This window comes from Erinaceus europaeus, chromosome 1 (genome assembly GCF_950295315.1).
Source record: "Erinaceus europaeus chromosome 1, mEriEur2.1, whole genome shotgun sequence".
NCBI classification, from domain to species: domain Eukaryota; kingdom Metazoa; phylum Chordata; class Mammalia; order Eulipotyphla; family Erinaceidae; genus Erinaceus; species Erinaceus europaeus.
This window is the reverse complement of record NC_080162.1, coordinates 84,129,040-84,141,487: the sequence shown is the minus strand read 5'-3', so window position 1 is coordinate 84,141,487 and position 12,448 is coordinate 84,129,040. Positions and strand designations below refer to the sequence as shown.

The window sequence follows — 12,448 nt, the reverse complement described above, 5'->3', positions numbered from 1 at the left end:
GGTTTTTCTGCTACTGAGTCTGTGTGTTGGGGGCTGCAGAGGAGTTTCCCATTTTAATTTTTCTATATTTGATAGTCTGTGCATATTTCAAAAGGAGAACATATTTATACATTTGTGGTGCAATCAAAAAGGGTAAAAGGAAGTAGTTCTTCCAATTTAGCCTTCTCAAAGTGAGCTCAGCAGTTAGGAGCCCTCAGGGGGAACTGAAGCCCCAGGACCCATGTGACTGTATGGAGAGAGTAGTGTGAGTCAGGGGGCGAGGGAAGAACAGGCCAGCCCAGTGCCTGCTTGGGTCACGTGACGCCACAACACAGTACACTGGATGGTTTTGCAACTCAGGCAGGTCCTTTAACCACAAGCCTGCTGGCTGGCCCCATGCAGTGGGGAGAGATGATCCCAGCCCTCTTCCCTCCAGTGAGTCATGGCTTCTTCCCGCAATAGCTGGGGAAGGATGTGAGAAGCAGGGCTCCTGGGTAGAGGCTACTGCCCCATGGGGTCTGCCCAGCTGGGTGCTCTAAGAGGCTGAGGACCTCAGGGGTCACTGGATGGGGCGGGGAGTCCCTAGTGGGGCTGCTACTCTTCTGTATAGATCAGCACAAACATGGACACATGATTCTTAGTCCCACAGATAGTGCCTAAGGATTTTGGGGGGGAGTGGGGGTTGGGGGCGTGTCCCTTCAAACACTGAGTGTGAATTATTTCCAGGATCTTCTACTCATGTGTTATGATAATTTATGAAGCAGGGCTGGCTGGCACCATTCATAAAGAAACTGAGTCACGCAGAAGGTAAGTGCATTACCCAATGTCTAAGATCCAAGCTAGAAAGGAACTGAAGTGGACTTTGAATCTAGGAAAGGCTGAATCCCAGTCCTGGTGGGTGGGACAGCAAGAGAACTCACCTGGGAGGGGACCTGCTTTACCAGGCCTGTGGCCCAGGTTTGAGCTCAGCCCTTAACTCGCTGGGGGAAAACTTCAGGGCTGGTGTGTCTTTCCCCTCTCCTTCTGTTTCTCTGTTCCTATCTTTCTCTTCTTGCTTGGCAAACAAACAAACAAACAATCTTGGAACAGTGACATTGGTGACAACAAAGGAAAATAAACAGAAACAAAGCACAGGTGGCATTCATTGTACTCTGATTGCTTCTTTTGGGCAGTAAGATGTGAGGTCACAGGTGTGTGTTCTTATAGGGACCTCTTCTCTCTTTTTAAAATATTTATTTATTTATTCCCTTTTGTTGCTCTTATTGTTTTATTGTTGTAGTTATGATTGATGTTGTTGTTGTTGGATAGGACAGAGAGAAATGGAGAGTGGAGGGGAAGACAGAGGGGGAGAGAAACCTATAGACCTGCTTCACTGCTTGTGAGACTCCCCTGCAGGTGGGGAGCCCTGGGCTCAAACCGGTATCCTTACTCTGGTCCTTGCACTTTGTGCCACGTGTGCTTAACCCAATGCACTATCGCCTACTCAATTCCCAGGGACCTCTCTTCTCATGGCTTTCAGATGTGCTGGTTGAAGGGGAAGTTCAGTCAAAGAGAATCGGGGGAGTCAGGCGGTAGCGCAGAGGGTTAAGCTCAGGTGGTGAAAGCAAGGACCAGAGTAAGGATCCTGCTTAGAGCCCCTGGCTCCCTACCTGCAGGGGAGTCACTTCACAGGCCATGAAGCAGGTCTGTAGGTGTCTATCTTTCTCTCCCCCTCTCTGTCTTCCCCTCCTCTCTCCATTTCTCTCTGTCCTATCCAACAACAACGACATCTATAATAACTACAACAATAAAAAAAAAGGAAAAAAGAGAATCAGAAGATACTCTGAAACAGCTGCAAGAGCAGACATGTTGTCCATGAGCATAGATTCTGGACTGAGCATTTACTTTCAGATGCACTTTAACAGCTGGTGAAACCATGAACCCTGTTTGCGGATGGGCACATGGATGTTCAGAAGAAGGTGACTTTCTAACAAAATAGGTGGCAAGAGGAGGCAGGGCTCAAAACCAGCCTGGTCTGCTTTCAAATCATCCTCTCTGCAATTAGCTGCTTTCCACCTGGCAGCATACATTCTTTGGGAGGACTCAGCTCTTGTTTCTCACTGTGTTCTTCAGCCTGATTTGTTTATAAGATAATTTCTCATTTATGCTTAAGTAGCCTGAAAGAGATCCTCTTCCATGAAAACTTGCATAGCTCCAGAGAAGGCATTTCACTATCCCCCCACAGGACCTTGACCACATGTCCTCCCATTTTTTTTTCCTTTTGGTAGCATCAGAACTTCACACATGCATGATTTCACTGTTCATGGGTCAACATTTTCATTATTTCCATTACACACACACAGACAGCAGCACTAGAACTTCCTCTAGATATCAGGACATGAGTCCCTCAGGGTCAGTCAGATGCATGCATTGCAAGGTGAGCTGTTTTCTAGTCCTTGCTAGTAACATCTCTCTCTTCCTTTTTTGGAGCTGGATCCTCACACATGCACGATTTTACCGCTTTCGGTCACTTTTTCATTTAGAGAGACAGAGTGAGGGAGGGGTGCCATAGCATCTTCTATGTGGCACTGAGACTCAAAACTGGGTGTCATGCATAAGGCATGGGCCCCACTTGGAGAGCTATGTGTCTACCTCCCACCCATCACATATATCTTTACTGATACCTGTCACCCGTGTCTGTGGCTCTTCCTGATTATCTAGTTAGGGGATTGCAAACTTCCCTAGGGTGGCAGTTACACACTGGTGAATTTTTTTATTGATTTAATAATGATTGGAAAGATTGTAGGATAAAAGGGGTACAATCCACACAATTCCCACCACGAAAGTTTCATATCCCATCCACTCCATTGGAAGTTTTCCTGTTCCTTATCCTTTTGGGATTATGGACCCAGGATCATTACGCTGTGCAGAAGGTGGAAGGCCTGGATTCTGTAATTTCTTCTTTTCTGGATATGGACATTGGCAGGTGGATCCATACTCCCAACCTATTTCTATCTTTCTCTAGTGGGAAAGAGCTCTGGGTAAGTGGAGTTCCAGGACACATTGGTTAGGTCCTCTGCTCAGGGAAGTCTGGTTGGTGTCATGGTAGCATCTGCAACTTGGTGGCTAGAAAAGCATTAAGATATAAAGCAGAACAAGTTGTTTAATAATCAGGAACATAAAGGTAAGATTATAGGAGATGAGATTTGAGGTCTTCATTTTGGAAAAAAGCTAGGAAGTCTATTTTAGGTGTATTACAAGGTGTCCATGAATTTACTAATTTTTGCCTGAGTGCAACAGCTAACATGCAAGTGGGCTAAAGGTATTTTCTGGTGAGATGGTGTCAGAGTTGGACATAGGACTAGAAAGCTATATCAGGGCAGAGAGTAAACTCCCAAATATTGGAAAAGTACATAAATACAATGGTGAATTTTTTGTGTCAACTTGACTAAGGCCCAGAGAGCTGGGAAAACATTTTCATTTTTGCCTGTAGGAACAGTTCAGGGAAAGAGTTGACTGGCTACGGAAGAAGGGCAAATGCTAGAAGAAGAAGGGAAAGAGTTACATTTGAATCAGTGGACTGAGTAAAGAAGATGACTTTCACCAGTGTGAGTGGGCATCATCTCATCTAGAGGTGACTGGAACTCCTAAAATGATGAAGGGGAGATTTCTCTCTCTTTCTGATTGAGCTATAACATAAATCTCGTGCCCTCAGACTCAGGAGCTCCTGGTTTTCAAGCCTTTTCATCTTGGACAGTGAGTTTTCAAGCCTTCAGACTCAGACTGAATCATCACATCAACTTTCCTGCTTCTTCAGATGGCCCATTGTGGGACTTCTTGGCCTTCATAACCACACAAGCTAATTCTTATAATAAATCTCCTCTAACATACATATCCATAAATCCTATTGGCTATGCCTCTCTGGAGAGCCCTGACCAATAAAGATGGTGTCATGCTCATCAATCACTTTTAATATCCTTTGATCATGTCATTCCACTCAGAGACCAGTGCATTGGTTACATCAAAGGCTTTATTAACTCATAGATCTGAGTTTGAATCCCAACTCGTCTTGACTTGTCTCAGTTACAGCTGTGTTCTTACATCTATTTCTCAGTGCTGTTGTGAGGATTAAGTAACATGTTTATGTAAAGTGCTGGACAAATTGCTTGGGACACAAACTGTGTTAATATCATAAACTCTCCAAACTAGATTCATCAGGATTAGTAATGTCTGACTGGGAAAACTATGACTGCCCTTGTCTGTGTGACCACCTCTACTCTTTTATGAGAATTAGATTCAAAATTTTAAGTGCTAATCATTTGTGAATATTAACTTTCTTTTCTGTATATATCACTCTTCCTTATTAATAACCTGGTAATTAAAATAAAAATTTACAGATGCACTCAACAACAAGAAAACAAATGATCCCATACAAAAATGGGGAGAGGACATAGAATAATTACTACAGAAAAGATCCTAAAGGCTGAGAAACATGAAAAAATGCTCCAAGTCATCGACTGTCAGAGAAATGCAAATAAAGACAACTGTGAGATACCACTTCACTCCTGTGAGAATGTCATACATCAGAAAAGATAGCAGCAACAAATGATGGAGAGGTTATGGGGACAAAGGAACCCTTCTGCACTGCTTATGGGAATGTAAATTAGTTCAGCCCCTGTGGAGAACAGTCTGGAGAACTCTCAGAAGGCTAGGAATGGACCTACCCTATGACCTGCAACTCCTCTCCTGGGGATATATCCTAAGGAACTAAACATACCCATCCAAAAAGATTTGTGTATACCTATGTTCTTAGCAGCACAATTTGTAATAGCCAAAACCTGGAAGCAACTCAGATGTCCAACAACAGATGAGTGGCTGAGTGAGTTGTGGTCTATATACACAATGAAATACTACTCAACTATTAAAAATGGTGATTTCACCATTTTCAGCCCATCTTGGATGGAGCTTGAAGAAATCATATTAAGTGAAATAAGTTAGAAACAGAAGGATGAATATGGGATGATCTCAATTACAGGCAGAAGTTGAAAAGCAAGATCAGAAGAGAAAACACTAAGCAGAACTTGTAATGAAGTTGGTGTATTGCACCAAAGTAAAAGACTCTGGGGTGGGGGTGGGGGGTTCAGGTCCTAGAACATGATGGCAGAGGACCTAGTGGGGGTTGTATTGTTAAGTGAAAAAATGGGAAATGTTAATGCATGTAAAAACTATTGTATTACAGCCTAAAAATAAAGTTGGTGTCTCTTCGGACTTTAAATTTGTTCATATGCAGCTTATTTTATTTTTGTTTAATCAAATAAACAAGAGGGTTGTTTTTTTTTCCATGGGAAAAAAACTTATTGTATTTACTATTGATTATAAAACATTAATCCCACAATAAAGAAAAAAAAGAAAAATTACAGATGCAAAAAGGCAGTGAATAGATGAACATAACAAATCTACCAACAAAAATCCACTTGTTATATAAAGAGTCAACAAAAATTGCAAAAAGTTGATTCTTGGGGCTAGGTGGTAACATATACATTACCACATAGAAGGACCCAGGTTCAAATGCCTGGTCTTTATTACAGGGGGAAGCTTTGTAAGTGCTGAAGCAGTGCTGTAGATGTCTCCTTCTCTCCCACTCGACTTCCCCCTTCCCTCTAATTTTTTCTCTATCTCTATCAGAAAGAGAAATAGAGAAAAGGAGAGAGGAGAAAGAAATAAAGAAAAAAGGAAAGAAGAAAAGGAGAAAAGAAAGGAAGAAGGAAAGAAATATAGAAAGAGAAAACAGGGCTGTTAGGATCAGTAGATTTATTGTGTAAGCCCTAAGCCTCAGGGATAAACTTGGTGGCAATTTAAAAACAAAAGTTCATTCTTAATTATGACCAAAGAAGTTAAAATGAATTATTTCTACCATTGAAAAGTGAAGGGGAAATTTATTGACGCCCAGTGCCCACCAAGTTGGGCAACTCATACACCCAGGCATTCTTTGTAATCATCCCATTTTTAAAACAGATTTTGGAGGAAATATGGTAATATGTTGTCATACCCCGACCATTATCTTGAGGAAATGATATTTAAGAATGAATAGCTGTGAGATGTTTGTTAAATTAGTATTAATAATGGCAAAGATCTTGAAGGCAGCAGTTCCTCAACTAAAAACAATGATTAAATAAAATCTCAGAGGATAGCTTATTAGAGAATGTTAAATCAAAATGTAGCCATCCATATAGTTTTCATCAATGTCAGTGATAAAGGACTTAAAGAGATGTTTATAAGATGTTTATAAGATGTTTACTGTGCAATTACTAGAAAACAGAATGTCACATGGAATTTACTCTGTTTACTTATCTAACTGTATTAAATTTGCTTAAATGTGGGTTAGGACAGAATGATTGATGATGAGAAAGAAAGAATTGTGGTGGTGCTGGGCAGAGGATTGCCTCTAAAGGTATTGTTGAGGTGAATCACTTTTTTTGGATCATCTGCAAGGAGATGTGGAACAGTTCTCTGGCTCTGGAAACTCTGCTCAGAGACCTTCTCATTAAGCTGTCTGACTCCTCTCTGAATCTCATTCAGTCATGTCATACCACCCATATCTACTATAGCTTCCATGTTGTGGTCAAGACACAAGTACATGTAGTGATCTTTTTTTTTTTTTTTTTTTAATTGGTTCCAGCAAGCTGTCTGGCTTTCACCAATGACTTCCTGGTCACAAATACCAACTTGGATGAAAAAGCTCCCCTCATCCAGTACTCCCCAACATTGGTTAGCATGGTCTGATCTTTCTCGGCGACTCTTGAAAATACAAAGGCAAAGAACCCTGTTCTGCAAGAAGCTGTGTGAGTGCAAATGAGGCAGATGGGTTCTATTAAGTAAGGAAATCTGTTTAGAAGTCCATGTGGGAATCACACATTTCCAACTTTGGACAAAGCGCAGCCATGGCATGGAAAGATTTCTGTCTGAAAGGAACTCCAGAGGGTATGGTAAAGCAGAGTGTAAAAAGCTTAGCTTCCCAGCCACTTTCTTCCAGGCTCCTCTCTTGTCACCCTCAGATGCAAAATTCTGTACTCCATTCCCACTCTGGTCTCTATCACAAAGACATCTGCTCTTGTTCAACTGATGAGAACAGGCCTGTCTTCCCACTCAATACCTAACTACCAGGTTCTTTCAACCTGGATTACTTAGTCAAAGAGCAGTTCTTGGGGATAATTCACCTTCATTACCATCCATCCATCCATCCATCCATCCATCCATCCATCCATCCATCCATCCATTATTCATTCACTCATTCATTCATCTGTTCCTCAATTAGTAAGTATCACCTACACTATGACAGACATTATACTAGGTCCTGAGAGGATGACAAGATAGTGTTTGTCCTGGGAGAGGACATCAAACATGTGATTAAGATAAAGTCAGTAATTTTTATATAAGAAACCAAGTGGGTGTTCTTTTCCTGTGGAGTACAAATAATGACTAGGATAGCTCTCTATTGCATGGGTACCCATTGGGCTCTTCTGAGGCGGTGAAAATTTAACAAAGGTAAGAAAAAGGAGAAAAACTCACAATGCAAAACACTAAGTCAAGGGCCTTCCTGGCAGAAGAAATAGTTAAGCAAAGGCAGTAAAAAGATAGGGGTGGGGGCCAGGTGCTCTCATTCTCCTGAGCGGCTTCTCTCAACCCTTATCCCCATCTGTATTTCACTGTTTGGTCTCCTTCCATATTTTACTTCCTTATTTACTTAGTCTGAGTCCTCTTCTGTCTCTTTTTGTCTGTCTTCTTCCATCTCTGACTCTTTTATCTTCCCTACTTCTGAATCAGATGTTACTCAGTCACTGTCTTCTTTTACTCTCCCTCATTTTACTCTCCTCCTGGTGTCTTTTACTCTCTCTCTCTCTGTCTCTCTCTTTTCCCTTCTCCCTTTTATCACCCTGTCTCCATCTCACTCTGGCTTCATCTCTCCTCCACTTTCCGCTTCTCTGCCAGGCGACTCTTCTGTTCTGAGCTCAGGCCACTGAGAAACCCATCTGATTGATATTGCTCCTGACAGTTAAAGCCTTGAAATCATTCCCACAGTGCATCTCTGGGAGATGTTAAGCTGGCCGTGTTTTGTCTGTACCTGAGAAAGACAGGGGTTTTAAAACAAATATATACAGTCTCAGAAATCCAAACGATTGTATTTCTCCATTGATCCATTCTGACATTGAGTTAAGTGCAAAGCTGCCTGCAGGGGAATTATAGAATGAGTGAGCTGTGCTGGGGAAAAAGAGGGAAAAGAAGGAAATAGTCCCAGTGGAGCCAGAACCCGTGCTTCCAGAAGCTGACAAAAGGGCCAGTTTGTTGAAGGGAGGGAAATAGCTTCTTGTTGGGAGAGTCAGAGAAAGTTTCATGCCCTCCACTAAAGCATTCCTGACCACCTACTTTGTGCTCCTTCTTTGTCTCTTCTCTCCTGCACCTGAATATCTGACACAGCACCCCACCCCCAGCAGCAATTTTGCCTAGAGATTCCTCTTTCCCACTAGACTTTGACTTTCATGAAAACAACCATCACAGGAGCTTTGGCTTCATACCCTGTGGCCAACTCAGCCTGCTGTGACCTATCTGACCAAGGTTCAGGTTGACTGGTCATTGTTGGGCTGCTGAGGCTGAGCAGAAAGATCTATGCAAGTAATACATGGTGGATTATACTTGCTAGGGTTTGGGAAAGTGTTTGTTTTCTCATCTGTAAGAGAAGAATGTTAAGAAACACACCTGGGCTATTGTTAAGTGCTCAGTTATATGCACTCATTTTTATTCATATTACCAACAACAAGCATCAAACTCTTCAGGTTTGGTTCCCATACAGTTAATTGACCACAGAACTCCAGCTCTCTCTGCTATGAATGAATGGGTAAGACACTGTTTTTTTTTTGGGGGGGGGCTTATACGAACTTTATTCTCTCATACTTTTTGGTTTGACATATTTGAAGATTGCAGAAATCACTTATAGGAGTGCTGGCTTTTCTTTTTCTGTGGAAAGACCTCTCTTCTGTTGCTGTGACTCCACCCCTGTTGTCCTCACCTCCAAGCTGGCCCAGAGTTGTCTTGCTGACTCCCTGCCCTCTGCCCTCTTAAAATTTGGGCAGAGTTAGTTGGTTCCTTTTCAGGTTGTTATAGCTATTCAGTCCTTGATTTGTCTGTTCATTTAGCAGTGTTTTGGGAAGCTCTATTAGTTTGATTCCAGAGGTAATCATATCATATGAGGTAATATATGCAATATATACCAAGTCTCATGCTAACCTATTTTTATTCTCTGCCCTCACCTTCTTCAGGGGCAAAAGCTCTGTCTGATTCATATCAAAGCCCTAGACTTGGGATTTCCAGTATGCTAGTCATGAGCCATACAGGTGGCTGTTGGGCACAAGATATATGGCTAGTCCAACAGAACTGAGCTGCATGTGTAAAATAAAAAGTAGAATGTAAACTACCTGAGATGAAATTAGAGTGTACTATAAAAGGAAAGGTCTCACCCGAGTAATGAAGCTGAAGGGTTGTCATTCCACACGTGAAGTCTCTGGACACAGTCTGAGGTGAAGCATGTTGAGGTGGCAATCGTTGCGTTGGTTAGGTTGTAATCGGCAGATGCAATATTATTTGATATGGATTGGGAGAGGCATATGGGAAAGTGGGCCCTATCCAATGGTTCCAGGACTGGGGGAAGTAGAGGCTCTATAGTGGAGATGTGAGGTTCCTGCTGTCTTAGGGTTCCAAAAGACAATCGATAGTTAATGTTATCATCACATTATTTGTTAATTGGGTTAACTTTGAAAAGTCCTTTTGTTATGGTTTGCTGTACAGTATCCAGTATCTTGTATATAGCTGTGCTATTGGATGCTTCTAATCTACTTGGTCTAGGCTTTTGAGAGAGTCCGCATATCAAATACACAGCCTATATATTAAAAGGATTCAGTTTGTGTTTTGAGAAACTTTGAGACATACAATTGATTTTCCCCCTCTCATATTAATTAACTACTGATTTATATGTCTACATTTTTCTAGGAGTGTACATAAACAGCATTCCCACCACCAAAAGACTGTGACCCATCCCTCCCACCCACTTTCTAACAAAGTCCCATAACCTAGATATACACCAGTTTCTGTGAGAGAGAGCTTATGTGCACACGTATCCATAAACTACTGCAAAATATACACCTGAAAGCAGAAGTACACTAGAGTTTGCAGTGAGTACCTCCCTAACACTTCCTCTCCACTATTCCAAGCTTGGGATCCATGATTGCTCAACAAATTGTTTGGCTTCGTATGTTAACTCTCTTTTCAATCACCAGGTTCCAGATGCCACCAGGATGCTGGCCAGGCTTCCCTGGATTGAAGACCCCACCAATGTGTCCTGGAGCTCAGCTTCCCCAGAGCCCCACCTTACTAGGGAAAGAGAGAGGCAGACTGGGAGTATGGACCAACCAGTCAACGCCCATGTTCAGCGGGGAAGCAATTACAGAAGCCAGACCTTCTACCTTCTGCAACCCTCAACGACCCTGGGTCCATGCTCCCAGAGGGCTAGAGAATGGGAAAGCTATCATGGGAGGGGGTGGGTTATGGATATTGGGTGGTGGGAATTGTGTGGAGTTGTACCCCTCCTACCTTATGTTTTTGTTCATTAATCCTTTCTTAAATAAAAAATTTAAAAAAAAGTAGAATGTAAGTCTGGTGAAATAGCACACTGGGATAGTGTGCTGCTTTGCCATGTGTGTGACTCAGGTTTGAGCCCAGTTCCCACTTCAGTAAAGAAAGCTTTGGTTGTGATGTATTTAACTCTCTGTCCACCTCTCTCTCTCTCCATATATATATATATAGTAATTAAGAAAGAAAGATAAAAATGTAGAGTTTAAAATTGCTGATCAATATGTTTATATTGCATGCATATTGAAATGGTATTTTGGACATCTTGAATTAGGTAAAAGTAATGAAAATTATCCCTTAAATAATATTTATGCTGTACATATTGAATGTATTAAAGTAGTACTACTTTATAATGAAAATAAACACATGATTTATTATTTAAATTGATTTCTTATGCATTTAATTTCATTTTAGATTGGGATAGGGAAGGCACAGAGGCAGAGGGGGAGAGAGTGAATGATACCACAGCACCTTCAATGAGGTAGGGGGTGAACTTGAACCTGGATCTCACACATGGCAAAGCAGCATATTATCCAAGTGAGTATTCCACTGATCCATGTTTTATATTTTAATATGGCTGACAGAAAAGTTGCAATTATTTATGAGGCTAACATTCTAGTTCTACTGGGCGGTTCTGCCTTACCTTACAGAATAGGAAATAATCTTCACACATAAGTACTGTATGTAGTCAGGATGAATGGGCTAATTGAGTAATAAAGAAAAAAGCCGAGTAAGTCGATGAATGGAAAGACTAACGAATAAGTAGAGGGTGGGTGTATGGGGAGAGACTAAGTGGAATAGCCAGTAAAGCATAAATATTACAGTACATAAAAATCTGAGTTCAAGCCCTTGGTCTTTACCTGGAAAGCTTCACGAGGGGTATCACATTACTATGGTGTCTCTCTTTCTCTTTCTTTCTCTCTTTCTCCCCCACTTCCCACTCTTTCTTTCTGTTTCTAACAAATAAATAAATATTTTAAAAGAATGAATGGTGATGAAATGAAAGAATGAATGGAAATAAAATAATACAGCATTAAAGAAAAGGAATATTAGGCACCTAATTTAAAAAAATGCAGAAAGAATAGGAAAGCAGGATTTGACTTTGACAAGAATCCTTGCTCTTCTTCCTGGGCTCATTTGACCAAGAAGAAAGGTTTATCCTTGCTCTTGGGGCGAGGGGAGGGGGATTTATTATTTTAATTGTGAGCCTTCATCAGAGGTTATTGAAATTTCCCTCCCTTGGACAGTTTATCACTTGTAAATTATTTGTCACATTGTTGTAATTCTATCCATATCCTTAACTTTCTCATCATGCATCTTTTATGGGGTCTCCTTTAAAGAAGCACTATAATTACGTGCCAAGGGTCCCAGTAAATTTTATCAGGCCATAAAATATTATTCTTTAATTATTTGGAAGGGGAAGGAAGGCAAATGTTTCCTCTATGAGACTGATGATCAATACTGTGGAGCTCATGTTGGCACAGGAAATTGGTATGTCTTCCTCTGCCTGGTGTCTCTCTGTGAGTTTCTGCTTCTTGCCCCAGCTGCACCTGAACAGATCAGCAGCCAGTGTATTGAGACCTCCTTCTGGACTCTTTGATGTATATTAGACATGTCCTTGAAATGGTCTCTTTATATACAGCAAGTCCAAGGAGGGATTGAAGAGGAAGCTACCTTTTCACAGATGAGGAAGATTAGAACCAAAGAGCAATTTGAGATAGAAATCTCTTTGAACTGTCTTGATTCCATAATAGATTTCCTTCTTTCTTTATTTTCATCTGACCATGTCATACTGCTGTTTTGAACTAAA

General features: G+C 41.3%; 1 long non-coding RNA gene across 1 annotated transcript; it reads left to right on the top strand.

The window, feature by feature from the left end:
- The first annotated feature begins 365 nt into the window (after positions 1-365).
- Positions 366-4,125, top strand: LOC132541905 (uncharacterized). Its single transcript, XR_009553018.1, has 3 exons — positions 366-414; positions 706-786; positions 3,674-4,125. It is a non-coding gene; the product is annotated as an uncharacterized LOC132541905 (long non-coding RNA).
- Positions 4,126-12,448: the final 8,323 nt, after the last annotated feature.